The 19,327-nt window shown below is 34.1% G+C and overlaps 2 protein-coding genes across 18 annotated transcripts in view; one reads left to right on the top strand and one right to left on the bottom strand.

The window, feature by feature from the left end:
- The window catches only part of LOC115238945 (5-hydroxytryptamine receptor 2A-like), a 110,393-nt gene that overhangs the window by 59,044 nt on the left and 32,022 nt on the right, over positions 1-19,327 (top strand). The window lies entirely within an intron of this gene.
- The window catches only part of LOC115238941 (RING finger protein nhl-1), a 198,264-nt gene that overhangs the window by 159,923 nt on the left and 19,014 nt on the right, over positions 1-19,327 (bottom strand). The gene's annotated exons all lie outside the window — the stretch shown is intronic.

Here is a 19,327-nt window from a genome sequence, read left to right as displayed (position 1 = left end):
TATATATATATATAATATCATCATAATTTTATAAAATGCGAAACATTTTGCAAATATGCAAATGTTATATCATCTTAAAAACGCTCATTATCGTCTTATGGGTCACTGGCGACCGAGAAACGCAGTTACTTCATAAATCCATTGCTGCGCTGGTCATCAACATATAAACAGTGCATAGATTGAATCCCACTGGGCCATTTCTAAGCTCAGGTTGGTTGAAACACTTGTTGAACGTAGCGCGAACTCCTAATAATTCTCTAACCAAATTGTATGCTTCATATAATCCACATCGCGTTTCGCTCATTGACAGTTACAATGCGTGATGTGAAAATTTTTACGATCAAGTTGCTATTTTATGATCAATTAATAAACTTCACGTACATGTATAACAATAAAAAAGGCACATATAAATAATATTTAAAATAATAATTTGTAAATATTTTAATATTTAACGATATATCTGTCACAACTAAAAAATATGATCACAGTCTCGCACGATTTTTTTTAACTAGGATTTATGCAGAAAATTATGTGCAATTGTTTTATATATATTTTTTAGATATTATATATTTAATATATTTTTAATTACTATATAAATCTAACAAATTTATAAATTTTTATATCCCGAAATTTAAGCGTCCGCTATGGTTCTTATATTTTAAATATTCTAAGAGGCACGTGAGAGAGAATGAAAATTCTCACAACAGCTCAACATTTTACGATTCCTCCGGACATTACAATTCAGCTAGTGTATACATCGGGTATGTACACAGAGAGAGAGAGAGAGAGAGAGAGAAACAAAACAGTGGTGGTAGCAACAAACGAATCCGCGAGATTACAGTCGAGAGCAAAGTCGGCGCAATGAGCACGTATGTAGCGCGCTGGCGACTCGTTAAAAGTGCAGCCCGGCATGGCTAAACTCTAAAAGTCAATAAAGGAGGTAGGTTAGCGCAATTGCTGCAGAAGCAGCAAAATATTTCGCGTTAACCCGCGGACGGAGAGTGACCCCGGAGGCGAAGTTTGCGAAGTAATATTAGATTACTTGCCGACAACGTGAGCATTTTCGTACGTCACACCGTACATTATCGATGCTTTTACCGCTAACGACGGAGCTTTTAGAGACCGCTTTTTCAAGTATCGCAGTTTTCTCGCGATTCTGTCTCGCGAGAACGACGACGAGTGACGCGACTATACTGACACGGGGATAAAAAGAGCATCGTTTTCGCGACAAGACGACGCGATGTGGAATCACGCGATATTGATATCGGATATAATATACATATTAAGTGCATGCACGCGCGTCCGAAGTTTCCGAAGCGTGATGCGCGTATCGATAAAGGTCAACGGCTGAGACATTAACCTGAATACATTCATAAATATAAGTATTCGACAGCACCGATAAAAAAAGTCGCCCGTCCACGTCAGTCCTCCAGCATTACGTCGATCGCGCAATTATGTTAGATTTTATTAAAGCATGCTCACTCACGTATCCGGATAACGCCGAATTAAGAGTAAACAAACGTGTTAACTCGGTAAGATCAATATAAAAATTTTTTCTTTGTGTATTGCTAAAAAATAATATAATAATTATAATATTAAATATAGCAGATACAATTATCGTAGACAGATTTTTTAAAGGCCATAAAGATAGGACGGCTACGGTTACATGTAACTGATTTCCTTGAAGTTAAATATGTACGCGAGTGTAAAAGTGTTAAGTGAACAGTGAAGGTAACGAGAGAATAGCCTCAAAGCAAATATAGACAAATGTCGCCTTTATTATTATACGCGTTTGGTTGATAACGATCTGAAAACGTTTATTAATTACAGAAATAAAAATCTTTATCAAAGATTATTCTACATTTATGACGACAATTTAAAAAAGAAAATTCCTTTGGTTATACCTATTGTTAAAATATTTACGCCAAATTATCGACAACTCCATCTACTCAGAGATGGAGTTTGTTATGTTACCGCGCATTAATCTCCCTAAGTGCATGATTACGCCACTCTCGTACACCGCTAACAAGCAACAAGCGTCATCGTAACGCCTCTGTTACATTTTCTGATATGTGAGCTATGTATATTGTTCCGAAGTTTCCGGTGTACGCGCGCGCGCGAACCGGCTAAAGGAGCTATTACTGTATACTATATACACGCTCTGACAGCGAAGTGTCTGTCATCTCGCGTTTAATTAATTACACGCAAGAACTTAACGTCGCGCAGGCGTATTTGTCTTGCTTGGTGATGCTCTTTGCGCGAAACGTTACAATGTTCACGCGACGTTACAAGTGGCATGCCCCCGCGATACTGCCTGTATAATTAGATTTATGGTCACGCTTTGGTACAGCTTAATTCTTCGTTGCGCTGTACCAGCTACCAGATGCTTATATATTGCATTAGGCTAATGTTGACCGACAAGTAGAGAGAGAGAGAAGGGGAGGGAGAGAGCAGCCCGGACCGGATACAAATGTGCATGGATCCGCGTAATCGCGCATTAGCCCCTCGTGTAATTATAACGCAGCAATCAGTCAAGCGGGTTCCGCTCCTTCGCCAAGGGGAGCTGCGACCGGTGCAGTTGAAAGTTTTATGAGTCGACATTTTTGCATCCCATTTTTTATCAACCGCATCGTGCGCGTAACTGCAGAAAAAGAAAAAAAAGAAAAAAAGCAAAGAACCTCGAAAAACGCCATGCAAGCTGCCCCTCTTTCCGTTACCTGCGTCACCGAGCTTTCGAAAGAACGTCTTGTATTGTATAATGCAAAGCGAATTAATATCGTTTTCACTTTTCTATTTATCATATATGTTGCCGGGTATTTTTATTCATTTATTATCTTTTCTTCGCGCACGTACGTGCAAAAAGTTATCACCGAGATAGATTACCTTCGAGTTAAATATTCAAAGCGTTTGACAATGATATGAGGGGTATTAAATTATTGTTAGATATTTAATGTAATTATATATATACGGCGCAATGCGACAATTCCTCGAATATCTGCTTATTTGTGAAAATTATACAAACTCAGGAAATCCATTTTAGAGACGACAATGACTGAGTATTCGTGCATAACGGAGGAAACTGTGCCGCAACTATTCATCTAACTGTATCGTATGGAGAATCCACAATCGCGTTTGTCACCGATTATCGAATTTTAGCTTTAATGTAACCGCGAGTTCTTCGATTGCGGTAAATGGCTAATAATTCGATAGGCGATCGACAACGCGATAACGTTCGCAATTCCATCATAATTTTGCAGAATTCTTCAAAGTCGTTCGCAGTAAAATCGCAGGGCTCTGTGGATATATTCCAATAAAAAAAAGAAAGAAAGAAAAACAGAATGGATGGATCATCACTGTTAATTGAGATGAGCGAATCCACATCGTTTTATTCACGCTATCGAGATGGCGTGTGAATGTCAATAAACTTTTCACTTATAACTCATTCTATCGTTTCGAATTTCACATAAATCGCGTCCAATCAAATTCTAACACATAGCGTAGGAAAAGGTTATGTGATGACTATTTCAAAAAATTTCTATGAAAAAACTCGATTTTCACCTTTCTACTTTCAGCAAAAAATTACATGATCAAATCGCGCGAATCCCAGATATTTCTACGCTTTATCGATTCGAATCGATTCGAAAAGCAAGAACGCTCTCTCGAAAGCTTTTCATAAAGGAAAATACAAAAGAAATATATATTTTCTCTTCGACTTTTTCGTTTATGATCAACTTGTGTAGCAAATAAATGTACATTAGTTACAAAGATATTAAATAAATATTGAATCACAAAGTGATAAAAAAGCAGCAGAAAATAACAATTTCTCAGATAATTTTTCAACGATATGAAAAGAACATTAAATATTTTTGTAAAATAACATATTAAAATTTAAATATATCTCGATAGTATATATATAACTATAAAATTAAAGTTAAATATTTTTTTAAGCATCGCGAAGAACAAGACGAACATATATAAAACACGAATGATCATATGTATATATAAGAAACTATATAGAGATAGTATATTTTTCACATCATACTTCAGATCGAAAGTAATCTCATGCTTTTTGAATCAAGAATAAACTGCAGATTTATGAAACCAGAAAATACTCCGATAAAATATTTGCACTAGAAATAAAAAACCAGTTTTCTTCCTTCTATTCGTTCCCATTTAAATCCGTCGATGCGATATGATTGTCGATTTTAAACGAACTCTGCTATTCGCAACGTATGCAACTGCAACGCGGCACGATTGCATACTATGCACCTACGTCGTAAATGAGCCGTGGTAATCCGGCGGTGGTGCTTTTAGAATTATCGCGGGCGGTGAATCGCGCATCACGCGATAATCATCACGGACGATAACGATTGTGCGGGCGTTCGTGCTGCGCGAACGATTATGCGAGCAATGATCCGCATCAGGATCGCCGTTCATGCCGCGGATGGGTCCGTATACGGGATGACGAGAACGAAGTGAATGCTGCCGGCCCGTCATGCCGCAGGTTGGCTACTCCCGGAACGTCATCCGCGCGTCTCGCGAGCATCTCGTATGCGATTAGTCTGATACGTTAGCCCAGCATTAGAAATTGCGCTACACGAAATTGCATGTCTCTTAATATTTTGGCTACCAAGTGTACATAAATCGCTTTTTTTTTTAAATCATAGAACTTAGATATTCTCGAGTTTTATCTTAATCATTCATTGCTAAAGTTTTATCGATGACTAGTTGCTGAATTAGCAAATTCGTAATCTAAATAAAAAGAAATCTACAAATAAAAAAATATATGAACAATATAAGATAAAAAAATATAAGATATATAAAATATTTTTCTAAACGAGATTAGTATTTAAAATGTCTTTAGAGATATAAAAATTATTATTTTTTATAATAATTATTTATTTTTTGATATCACTCCTTCATAAACTTCATGAGCGTATTCAGGAATCTGTCGCTATCAATGATAGGCTATCGCTATATGAACGATGTGTTATTAACTCAGTGAGCTATTCGGCTTAATGAGTTTTTCGATATTCATGCCATAAGTTACGAATCACATATCCTGTAATGCCATTGTTAATATTTAGTTATTCTTAATCTGATTAGCACTTGAAATAAATAATATATTTCGTGATATATTTTTCGCACAGACTGATGCATTCCACTAGCTTAAAATGACGCGTATTGGCTAATCTTTGATTATTATCGTTGCATCTATTGAGAAATTCTCAGGTTTTCATCGATTGATAGTTATATTTCAAATTAAAGCGGTAATAATTGAATCAATTTAAAAGTCTCCGGATTTTGTAAAATTGTTGGAAAAACTTGTTATATCCACTTCGACGACGAATCGAGGACTAGTGAAGAGTAATATCGTATTACATCGAAATACCTGTTGCATTGCTCTCATTGGCCGCTTTCGTTCGCAATTCACTGACGAAAACTAGTGAATTGCAGTCACGGGACTTTTACTATAAGGGAGTATATCGAGTTAACGATTAGCGTTTCTCTTTTACTTCACTTAACAAACTCACAGCTGCTAAGTTTCAAGAACATCGAATTTAACAATCGATGCTCTTTCATGTCGAAAGAGATATTCCACACATTTATAGATTGATTATATAAGTAACTGTTAATATAATATAAAATGCAATAAATTTTTAATATAATTATACGCGTACCTATAGTATAAATATATGTATACAAAAAAATAATTTTTTTATAATTTGTGTATACAAAAAAAAATTTATATAAAATAAATTTTATAATTTATGTATACAAAAAAAATCTTATTTTATAATTTTTATTAATATTTTGTAAGTATAATTTTGATTGTACAAAATTATAAAAAAAATTTGTTATCAATTCTTCGTCTTGACAGAGGTGTTGAAATTATAGGTAAAACGCTAAAATTATAGCCATTATACTTTTAAAAACTGACTAAAATATAATAAAATAAAAATAAGATTAAGTATTATAGATGAAAAAAACTAATTTTAATAAAATACTTTTTATATTATTGGAATAACGATAAAAATATTAATGTATGTTTTGATACTATTAATGTAGAAAAATATCAACATATTCTATATGAGCGTTTACTGAAACGTTGCATTATGCTGATATAATCGCATTATGAAACTTTTTGATTTTCGAATGCAAACATTTCGATATAGTTGACCACTTTTGTGTGAGCCATATTTTATCGAAAAGAAAAAAGTAAATACCTGACGAATAAAGCATTCGCGTCGACGTTTTTCAACGAATTCTATTTTTTTCAAGATATTATTGTACAATGTTGATATATGCTAATGATCAATTTTCCAAATTTCCATTTTATATGAAAAATGAACTTGGAGCTTTCGCGAATTTAACGAGCGGATATTCTGTACTCACTATTCTGTAAACTAAATTTCAAGATATACAAACATTATTACATATGTTCGAACTACAAATTTGCAATTCTGTGAATTGCATTTTAATAGGAACATTCAAAACGGAATATTCGGTCTTCTGCAAATGTTACTTTTACAGTTTAATAACCAGATGTTCTACTCTTTTCATTGTTATTAAGCTATTACAATCTAATTGCACTTAGTTTCATTTTTTTTATTAAAGCAATCTCGGTTGAGAGATTATATACTGTAACTTTTTAAATTGATTCTATTAAACTTTGTGAAACAGCGAGTATTCCATGAAATCTGGAATATAAAAATCGTCTAATCTGGCAAAGCCGCACATTGAACGAATATAAAGCGATGTTATATTGAGTGATCAAGATTTTTTTGGCTTCCGATTTTATAGAGCAACAGGTAAAAAGGAACGCAATATGAAACCGATAGAGAGAGGACTCTATCTTATGTGCCACGTATACGAAGTGAGTGCTTAGAAATTGATTTTTCCGGAGTTCCAGAAGCCTCGGCGATTCATCTCCGAATCTCTAAATCTCTCAATATAGTTCGAAAATACCAGTTTAAAATGTGCGCGATATATGATGTAATTTCGATATACAAATTCGAAATCTGTAGTTAATAACGCAAAGATTGTACTTTTACGGTGGGCATTAGTTTTGTAATTCTCGTCAACATAAAGACTTCAGATAAATATTCAATTAGGAATTTATATATTTATATATTTATTTAGTTATTTCTGGAAAGAAAGAGAAATGAATTAAATTTATTATAGCGTTATTGCAATATAACTTTTGATAACCAAAAAATTCTCTCTCTCTCTCTCTCTCAACATATATTACTGTTTCCAAAATATCTTTTTCTTAATGATTTCTTATTTGCGAATTTTGTTTTGGTTTTGAAGTACTATAGTAAAAAGCACGATCTACGAAAATTATGCCACATTGCAATTTTCAGTTGGATAATTTGAACAAAGATAACCAACGCGTTAGATTTCAACAAAGATATACACATGTACATACACACATACACAGTATATATACAATCAAAAAGCGATTTCATAGAAGTTTCCCCATAAGCTTTTATAAATGTAATCGTGATAGTAGTTATCGTAGTTAGTACCATTTAAAGTTTTAACTTCCCACGTTGTAGAAAAGAAATTATTATACAAAGAAAGGAGAGAGAGAGAGAGAGAAAGAATCATAAATACTTTAAAGTGTCCATATCAGTTTGATCCTAGGGAAGATTGAATTACGTAGATACTGACGATCGTAGATACTTTCAAGTATCAATCCAATGATGCAATATAATACAATGCATAACTCGACAAATGCATTCCTAAATCTAACGCGCTTTAATCCATTGGAAATTCAGGTACATAAATCGCTGAAACTCTTCCTGGCTATGAGAAAATTGTTTTCTCGCGCGCAGAAGTTTTAAGTACCGATTAATACTGGCGAACCTGCACTATGAATAACAATCAAAAGATATTATCTTATCATTTAATTTTATGATTTTTAACAGATATCATTGAATACAATACAAACAAACATAGTAAAAATATCTTTCTTTTATATTTCCTTATACAAAATAGAAATGTTTCTTTTAGATATCTCCTTTATGTAAAAAAATTCTTATATATTTTTTTTAGTGTATAAACATATTGTCCTTTGTGAAAAAATTTCATTGTTTGTATTATTTTATAATTCGATACGTATTCACGTGTACATTATATGTACACGTATAGATTTTTATACAAGATCCAATTTTTATATAAGATAAAATTTGATAGATATATATATTTAATGCGTTATTACACACGTTTAAGGAAATGGTAAAGTCATTTGGATTACATCAATTATGGCGTGTACGATCTAGATGCATGTGCTGATGATATCTCGTGATTATCGTATTAAGTGACTATGATTAATGGGATATGATGGATCCATTTCCGGACTACTGCTTGACAAACTGTCGGTAGGATTTCGGACCAATTACACGCGCGGATAGCTTCTAGATATGTCAAAGCATCGAGAACGTGTATTACATGTTCGCCCGAAGACATTGGATTTTGGAGTAAACGTCTCCGCGTATATTAGGTACCTTAAAGATTACCGCACCGTTATACATATACCCGTTTTCGGATTAGCATATAACATATGTGTCCTAGATTCGCGATAATGATCTGTTACATTGAACGGCGCAAACAAGTACGCTTGTATGAGAGAAATTCATCTTCGAAATTTTGATGACCGACAAATGTCTTAAAAATTGTTATTCTCATATTAATTACATTGTTTGCAAAAGTAAAAACTAAGAAGCAAGTATATAATGGTCGCTTAAATGCGTATTAAAAAAGTTTTAACATTATTATTTTCTCAAATATGCGCGGCCAGTGAAAGAGATTCTCTCTCAGGTAACATCAATTACAAAAGGAATTAGACAAAACGAGAACGTAGCGTAACACGTGGAAAGTAAAATTGGAAAACTTATTCCAAGTACTTTACTAACCACAAAAATTGCCGCGTTTTATTTCCCGGGACCAACTTATTAAACTTCTGTGATTAAAAAGTTCCAACAAACAATCTTATTACATTCTAGACTGAATAAAAAAGACGTTGATGAGAGCCGCGAATCGTTTGACGATCGTGAATCTCGTCAACGGAGATCTTTCTACAGAGCCGCCGTAAACAATTTCGTTGAGGGTATGAAACCGGGTTTTTACCTGACAGCAAAATGTTATATTACAATCTTGGTTTCATATTATGTCACGACGAAAACCCCCTTATCGCATTACGTTGTCTCCGCAAACGCATAATGTAATGTGGTTATGATGCCGGGAAGTGCATAAGTGCAGTCAGGTGCAACAAAGAGTATGCATACTTTATGTTGTGTACGCTATATATCCTTTGTCATACACATTTGCCACCATATCGGTATATGCTTCAAGGTATAGTCGACAGCAATGTTTTCTCTCAATTTTCATGACTCGCATAGCTGAAAGTACTACGTGTGTAAACTCGAGTCCAAAACGAGCTTCAAATAATCATATTGCTGCACGATATAGTATTCACTTTAACAGCAGAAAAGTGAAAAAATTATAAGATATAATAAAATTCTTTATGCAAGAGAAAAACATAAATATCAAAGTTTATTTTTCGACGAGAATATAGGACACCTTATTTAGTAGCAGTAAAATTTAGATATTTAATAAGAGAATCGGATAAATATAACAATTTGTAAATATTTCGGAATTAAACGGCCACTACAATCCAAATAATCAAGAAACGAGTCTATACTGATAGTATCAACTTTCGTTAAATATAAAAGAGAGATAAACACACAATCAGAGTTGGATATCCAGGACAGAATTTACGAGTAGAATTAAATGTACTTTTGGAAAGAACTAATATAGGGTAAAGAAGATAAGATGTAGAATTATCTAAGCAAAAGGAATACTTCGTATCCAAGATTCGTATGCACGAGCAATTGCGCGGCAAGTCGTGCAACGATGCGCGAAATAATGCCGCTTATCTATTTCTCAGGCGCTACGTACGACCCCCCGGGCTTTTAATCCTATAAACAACGTCTTACAGACACTATAGTCACTGTTCCATAGAAAGGAGATACAACACAGGACTGTAACGAAATTCTCGGTGTTAGCGAGTTTCGGCCATTTTGAGTTTTGACAGACAATACTACTTGCCCTTGAGAATTACATCGCCGCGATGATATGCATTCGCACATAGTGATGCATCCGGTTATTTTTATCTCTGACTTTCTTGACAGCAGACAATATCTCTTCGCCACAATCGCATTTGTTTCGATCACAATTCCGCGAGTCCAGTGCTGAGTTTGTACTGTCGAATGCCATCCTTTTTACGTAACGTTCAAGCTGTCCGAGACATTATTAATTGCCGTATCGTTTTAACCACGTCCAAGTAGAAAATTGGATTTCGTCGGCAGACGCGCGATACATGTCGCTGACACACACGTCTTGATAAATCGTCATGAACTTCGTCACCGTTGTTATATGTCACCCACCCTGTCACCGCCACGTATATATGTATACATTTATAATATTTTCAATCATATTTACCGTCAATATAATAAAATATCAAGAGTGTCATCCGGTATCCGGATATTAACCTTCTTTACTAAAACGACATGCACGTCAGCAAACAATAAACTCTGCTTGTGTGTATAAAATATTGTTTACAGTCATGTTGATTGAATCATATAAATAAACTTCATCGAAAAAATTTAAATTAGGTGCATGTATATCTATGTATACGTGCGCATGCACAAGTTTTTTTTTATTAAAGTATAATAAATTTCAATATGTAAAAATATTGAAATTTATGCGCAAATTGTACTGTACCAAATAAATATTTAAATCTTCAAATTTTCTCTCTCTAATATAAATACGAAATGTTTAGAAAGAATTTATCAATAATTTTTTTAAAAATTTTGTTGTTTTCACACGAATTTTTTTCTTGCGCACACTTTACGAACACCCTGTAGAAAGTTGCGATACAGCTGAGCACTTTCCGCTTGCTTTTATTGCAGCGAAAGGGAATGTTCGGCCGTAAGATGCAAAAAGAAGGAGATAGAATGAAGGAAAAACGGTTAATGTGATGTACAGTTCATGAAAAAGCGGGAGAAAGCCGAGAGAATTCTCACACAAATGACGACGGAGTTTCGCTTGCCACAAAACAATGGTGGTAATATCTCGTATAATGATGGAAATAGTTTAAGAAAATTACAATAGTCGGGAGCTTTGAATTATAACTGATGTTAAATGATAATGATAATAATTCATGATGACGTATATTGACTAAAATAATTTATGAATAAACTATGTGTAATAATAACTAATATTAATAATGTAATAATGTAGAATTGTAATAGTAAATTTTAGCTGGATATAAATTATTATTTGTCATCTTTTATGTTATTACTAAATATTTGTAATTAAAAAAAAATTTGTATTAAATTATTCAAATATATATTTCAATATAATTATATCTTAATATAAATAATACACAGAAAAAAATTTAGACTGTTAGAAATATTCTAATTTTCAATTGACAAAAAAAGTTTCAATATCGATATGTAAATATATAAATCAAACTTCTTGCAAATTTGCAGCACACATATGTACATTGTATTCCTAAATTAAACAACATTGTCTTTAATTTCGAATCGGCCAAAGAGTTCGTTGTAATTTGAAGCACATTCAGGAATTTTAAAATATCGTGTATGATAAGACGAAAGCATTGAGTGCAAGAAAGTGCATTCACAATATCTTGTTTCACGTACACTTGCGCTCAACAACGACAGGCTTTCTTGCGGGAGGAGAACTCAGTTTTTATTGCCACTTCTCCATGTGTCTTGGAGGGAAATTGCGTCCTAGTGGATATAGTCTATCTGTGTCAGCCGCAGCAGCCAGCGTCTCAAAGTGAGATCCAAACGCCTGCCGAGCTTCTTAGTATGTATTCCTGCGCGAACTCATCATCCAATACCGACATACCTATCCGACCTTCCTTTACATCGCGGTAGTAATTTCCTCGCGTATCCTATATCAGCATCTCGTGTACGAAACCGATTTTATTTTTTTTTGTTCGTTTTTTTTTTTTTTTTTTTTTTTTTTTTTTTTTTTTTTTTATTCAATCGATCGCTCTGCAATCGACAAGCCATTAACAAGTAAAATTCCTCGGAAGAAGAAGTGCCTAATGTCGCAAAAGTTTAACAAGATCTTATTTTTAATCACTAATCTATTTGAGATATCGAAATTAGAGAGGATTCTACTTTTCTCGTCAAATATACTTTCTCTGATAATATTTTAAATATGTGAAAACAAATCGCGCGCTCGGTTTTGTTGAATAAAAATATACTCTGCATTTTAAAATGCTTGACGTTCTACACGTTCCATGATAATAATAATTGATGAAGAGCAAATTCAACTGCATGCAATGCAAAATGATATGTAAACGGTTCGTTACATATAAACATTGCTGATCCAGATCTGCCCGAATCGTGTTGAACACGAGCAGCACCGACCGTTACGCGCGCACTGTATTTGCCGAGACCACCCGTACAATAGGAGAACCCTAATTAAGATTAGACAGCCGATACGCTAGTAGAATAAATCGAAACCGCGTACATATCTCGTTAAACGTTAGCAAGACTTCATTAAATTTTAGTTGACAATCGAGATATGGCGCGAGAAAAGCAATTATATGCACATCTTTAAATTATAACCGTTATATATCAAAAAAAAAAGAAAGAAAATTTAGATAATTACAATTTATGAATATTGTAATCTCTCATTCTCTCTTGAGCTATTTAAATTATTGGTACTTTTAAAACTTTGATAAATCTGTAATTTATATATATTTTAAAAGATATTCTATATTTTATTATATATTTTATATAAATTATATATTTCAAAAGATCCAATTTACTTCTCTCCCTTTTCAATATACGAAGGGTAAAACTTTACTGAGAGAACCGCACGAGGTAAAATTATTTATCGAAGGTGAATTCAACTCTTGATTAAATGGTCTGGATTAAATGGACAGCGCTGCAGATATGACAGACGAGCTGCGATTGCGTCTGATAGGAATACATAGTAACCATCTGCAGAGCGTTTAACTCTCATTTCGAAACACCGCCGCATATCATCTTGGCATGCTGCGTACACGCAATTCCGTTGTACTAACATCGAAACGGTACCGCATTTACGGCTGTGTATCATCACAACAAACATGTTCCTGTCGCATACATCTCAAACTAACACAATAGTTTTCATTATTTAATAGGCATAATATTATATATGTCTCTGTAAACATGTAAGATTAATTAAACTTTTAAATATTAATAAGTATAAGAGAGAAAGCTCGTTATATTAAAAAATATGTAAAAGTTATAATTATCAAACCGAGCAAATGGAAGGAAATATTTGAATATTAGCCCATTATTGCATAAAGTACACAAAAACGTCTATAAAAATTTCAAATATGCACTTAAATTTTTGTTACAATGTGCTATTGTGCACAATCTGGACATTTTACAATAGCTTTTTATTACCTGCGTCAAATAATAATTTTTACCTTTGTTGCAAAAGCCTAAATTAACGTTATAGGGTAAAAGTACAATATTTTTAAAATAATTCTGTGAATGTGTTATTATTAGAAAAATAAAACAAGAAAAATTTTCCGAAAAATGAGTTAAAACTGTCATACGATAAACAATATAAGTAAACAAGAAAAAACCGAATAAATAAAGCGGAACATAAAAATCGATTACGTGATACAACTCGAGTAGCAGATAGCTGTCTGAAAATCGCAATCATGCTCGTATGACGACAAATGTACAGAATTTTAATCCGCCACCGATATGGCGCGTCATGTCGACGTAAAAAATATTCGTGATTGACTGGTCATACAGGTCCGTAACAATGACGCTTGGTATTACGTCGATAGCAATCTAGGTCACGTTGGAAGATTCGTAAAAAAAAGTGTATTGAAGTTTTACAATTTGGCGTACAAGTTATAGCGCAAATCTGTGGCGATTTCCGATAAGCTGACATCTCCAAATTCTAAACCTTGAAATCACTTTTCTCATCAATGACAAATATACAACATAATTTCTCTGTACGTATTAGAAGACACTTTATAGTCATTTATAATAGTATATTATATTTTCTTTTATATATAATTAAAATATATGCGCATGGATATATACATATATAAATTTTTATTTTATATATAATAATTTTGTTTCTTTTCGTTATTTTTTATTCAAAAAAATTTTAATTTACATTCAAATATTTATCTTGCTATGCGTTATTTTACAAATCAAATTCTCATTGTATTTCATATTCACTTTTCGTTCATATACAATATATCCATCTGTAGCCATGTACAAATTTTTTTAGTCAACACACGTAAAGAATACGGCCTTTAAAGGTCAACCAAGCGCAACCTGAGCAGTCAATTTTCACTAATAAATATAGACCTCTGCCAGTATGCGTGTAATTAATATTGATGCGAATTTGGTTACCCCGGCTTCAATAATCCCGGACTTCAATTTCAACGTTCGATCCATTTCATGCCTTATATTGTGCCGGCTGATGAGAAAAAAGACGAGATACGAGAGCCGCGGACGGATAAAACGAACGGACGCTGTCTCTCTGTCTGACGCGCGACGCCTTTTACTACTTGAACTGCGCCGAATGGCTGGCTGAAGAATCAACGAATAAACGTAGACTCGATCCGTACCGGGTGTTTCTGAAATCCGTGCATTTAACGAGAAGATTTATTTTTGTCGGTATTATAACATTAATTTGTCATACAGTTCCGTCTTATAAACGTAAACGAGTTGCATAAAAGATACATTAAGATTTACTCAGCGGGAATCGCGAGGACTGCGTTGCACCCATCGCCCCGAATTCACCATCCAATTTCAGTTCTATATCGTACGCTCAGGCAAGGCAAATCTACATGTCCCGTCGGATTTAATTTAAAGTTTGTACGTTTCATTTCACCGTTTGCGATGGGTTTCTTTACGCACGAATGAAACTTTTAACATTTACCATGAACAAACGGCGCGCCGGAAGTTTGGCGCGCAAACAAAGAACCCCCCTGATGTCGGGCCTAGGAGGTTTGGCTGACAAAGTTTTTCCTCGCGGGTGTCACTTGTTCACATTACGATTCACCAGCGGATTCTTCGAGCGTACCGGGTTGCAATTTCCCTTTTTAATTCGGGTTACGACGATATGCGACACGCGATACACGAACGCTATGCTCTTTGCATTTCTTATATCAGGCGAAAGCGTACAAAATGCAGGCAATGTCGGTACTTTTTTCCAGTGCTCTTTTTATCAATTCTCTCTTGTCTGACTCAAAACTTTCCTATTCAAGATACATTAAGATTTACTCAGCGGGAATCGCGAGGACTGCGTTGCACCCATCGCCCCGAATTCACCATCCAATTTCAGTTCTATATCGTACGCTCAGGCAAGGCAAATCTACATGTCCCGTCGGATTTAATTTAAAGTTTGTACGTTTCATTTCACCGTTTGCGATGGGTTTCTTTACGCACGAATGAAACTTTTAACATTTACCATGAACAAACGGCGCGCCGGAAGTTTGGCGCGCAAACAAAGAACCCCCCTGATGTCGGGCCTAGGAGGTTTGGCTGACAAAGTTTTTCCTCGCGGGTGTCACTTGTTCACATTACGATTCACCAGCGGATTCTTCGAGCGTACCGGGTTGCAATTTCCCTTTTTAATTCGGGTTACGACGATATGCGACACGCGATACACGAACGCTATGCTCTTTGCATTTCTTATATCAGGCGAAAGCGTACAAAATGCAGGCAATGTCGGTACTTTTTTCCAGTGCTCTTTTTATCAATTCTCTCTTGTCTGACTCAAAACTTTCCTATTTTCTTTGAGAAAGAAGCGAATAAATTAGTTGTCTTTTTTTATTTATCTATTTTATGTACGATACAATAATACATTCTCTGTTAAAAAAAAAAAAATTTTTTAATTTAAAAAAAAATCTTGTTGCTATAAACACAATTGTTTTTCTAATTTTAATTTTTTTATTAATATATTAATTCCATAAAATTTTAATTTTTGCTATTTGTAAAACTAAAATGAAAAAGGTCATATTTTTTAAACAGAAATGCAATTAAATTCAAACAAGTTACGGAGGAATACAATGTGTTTTCTATTATCGTAGCGTTTCATAACTGACACGGAATTATGATTGCGTCGCTATTCCATTGCATCCTCGTAATTTTCACATATGACCGTCGCGGAATTGTATTTGTTTGTAACTTTACGATATTAGGCACATTCAGAGAGTGATAAGAAACAATGGAAAAACAATAGTAACGCATGCAATTTCCAATATCTAAGATTTGCGTTGTTGAATATATACGTAACTGTACTATCTTCTATAGAATTTATAGAATTGGATGTGCAGGATACGTGAATAGGTCTTCGGCTCTCTGCAGGGAGAATATACATTATATGCCGTCGTATTGTGCCAAGCCTTCGTGGATATCTCGCACAATAAATAATGTTTATTTCACTACGTCCCACGTATATTGATCTCGTAAGGTTTGGCCGAATAATACGGGTTCCGCAGTTGTGGGAGAATTTGAGCTTAGTATACGATGCTTCCCGAAATAAATTGCGTTAATTACTCTTGCACGCTACATGGCGATTCTACTTCTACGAAGATAATTGTACAAACGATGTACACTAAAAGAACACGAATTCAACTGTATCTCTAAATGCATTATCCTTAAATAAAATATTGTTGTTTTTTTTTTAATTAAAAGAAATTGCAATGATAACAACAATTATAACTATTAAAATTAAGAACTTTGTTTTAAATAAAAGAAAAAGTAATATAGTGTAATATTATTAGTATATTAAAGTACAATAAAATATTTTCGTGTTATTAAGCAGTACGTTGATTTTTAAATTTTTAAGAAAGCATTTTTGTGGAATAAGTATTCTTTCTTTTAAAATTCAAACAAATTTTTAAGATAAAAAATTAAATAACAGTATTTGTTGTGCAATTATTTGTTTTGAGAAAAGTTATTTTATCAATGTCTCTCGAAATAGGATTCAGCATCCATCCCGCTAAATCACTACCGGCGCTCATAATTATTCTCGATTGTCCCAAATTGATTTGGTACCTGTTGACCCTCAAAGATGATTTGCATCAACTTCATGCATACCTATCTATTCTCAAACCGAATCCGCGACAGAATGCAGGCAGGTATTTGGGTCATGACGTAGTAAATGGGCAAATATTAGAAAAAATATTAAAACCAGTAGCATTCGTAGAATTATTCAAGGAAACCCTTCAATCCCTATATAAATATTCTACGTTTGATTTAAAAGCGAAAGATTCGCTCGCTCTCGCAAAAAAGCGGCAAATCCCTTCTTTCTTCTTCCAAGGCCAAATTTAAGACTCAAATTATTTTCAAGATATATCCCTCATGTCTTCATGTAATATATATAACTTCCTCTCTTCCTCTACAAAAAAAAAATATATCTTTTCAATAAAAAAAATGCAAATTAATTTTATAATTACACACAAATATTTTTTCACAAATAATAAAATAATTTGAATAAGTAATAAACAATATGTAAAATTTTATTATAAATACAATAGAACGTGAAGGTGTGCATAGCATATTTTACATTTGGAGCTACTCATTTAGTTCAACTTTTAATTGCATAGTTTTAATAAAAATGTATTTTTTGCAATCTAACTTGGGAGAAGTTTCGATCGATAAAAATATCTAATTGCATGATTTAACAGTAAATTTTTGCTTAAGCCTTACGCAAACTTTTAAATTAATAGCATGTACATATATCACAAATCTCATAAACATACGAGATTAATTTTAACCTACTCAGTTAAGCCAAGGATTTAAGCGTGGATTTAAACTCGATCCCTGCTAAACGTACACCGCAAAATCAAGAAGATGAGGCGAGAGAATGAAATTGGCATCATTCGAAGTAAATTAATTGCGATCTAAAGTGTAATGATATTATTTCACAGAGACTTCCTTCGGTAATCTCCTGATAATACTCTGAGGCATCTAAAATATCCAATTAACTCTCGCAAACAAGGACATAATTCTTCGGCACGCTTTCGTAATTAGTTTATGTACACGCTTAATTGCGAGATTACATTTTCCTGTATCGTATTATATAATGCAATGTGTTGAGCTTCATATGCTGCCATATATCGGAGAGATTTCGATATAAAATATATCATCTAATAAATAAACTTCCGATAATTCCTCAAAATACGTTCAATATATGATTGCGCGGAAAAAGGGTGTTTATTTTTATCGAGAGGAACGCGCGTTCGTTACTACGGAAAATGTAAAATATCGCGCGCCGATAAAATATCCGTATATGAAAGGTACCTTCAGAGCATACGATTCTATGCGACTGCTCGATCCATCTGCCACTTTTTCGGGTAAACTCGCCGAATGCTGTATTTGACGCGAATGATTTAAACGCAAAGTTAACAGAGCAGAATTTACGATCGCGCAACATCCTATCCATATGGTCGATCAATCTTTAACCGTGTTCATTTCTCCTTCCTAAAATTTATAATGGACACGAAGAGGCATCGTCGGGGCGATATTTCTCGATCGATCCAGTTGTTGTGCTTGCGTATGCAAGGTACGAAAAATTTTGCATTTTTCATATTCAAAAAATTTATACTTCGAAAGTAGTGATCTCTCGTGGCCGTAAATTTTACCACCATGGAAACGCGCGTAACGCGATATCAATTTATTAAAATATTGATGCCATGTAACATGCGTTAAATATAATGGCTGAACGCGAGATCTAAATCTTAAACTTGACAACGAAACATCATCCCTTTGTTTCCATCGCGGGGACGCTGCGAAGTATTGGTATAGATAATTTTCCGATCATGCAACTCGCACACAATGGTTTCACATTATAAAGAAAGTCCGCGGACGTACACAATAGCGGACAGTTTGACTCATTGAAAAGTAGGATACTCTCTTCTCCGGACAGGAACGGAGAGAACGCGACCGCGTGATGGAAATGCTGCTGCACATTCGAGCTCGTGCAATCTTGACGGCGAGAGTTAATGCATACCCTATAAATAAGATATGACAAATTCATTTGTCTAAAATAAGCTGACACGCGTGACGGCACATACGAGCCGCGGCCCATTCTCCTTTACTGATTGTTTTCTTCGCTAATACTTCCGCACGTTTCGCCATTTCCACGCAGTTGCATCATTTAATATTCTATATAAACATTACGTGCATATACACATACATATATATATACACGAGAGAGAAAATGCAGTCGCCGGCGCGGGTAATGCGTA

Source organism: Formica exsecta, unplaced genomic scaffold (assembly GCF_003651465.1).
Source record: "Formica exsecta isolate Colony F162 unplaced genomic scaffold, ASM365146v1 scaffold363, whole genome shotgun sequence".
Lineage (NCBI taxonomy): Eukaryota > Metazoa > Arthropoda > Insecta > Hymenoptera > Formicidae > Formica > Formica exsecta.
This window is presented reverse-complemented; position numbering and strand designations above follow the sequence as displayed.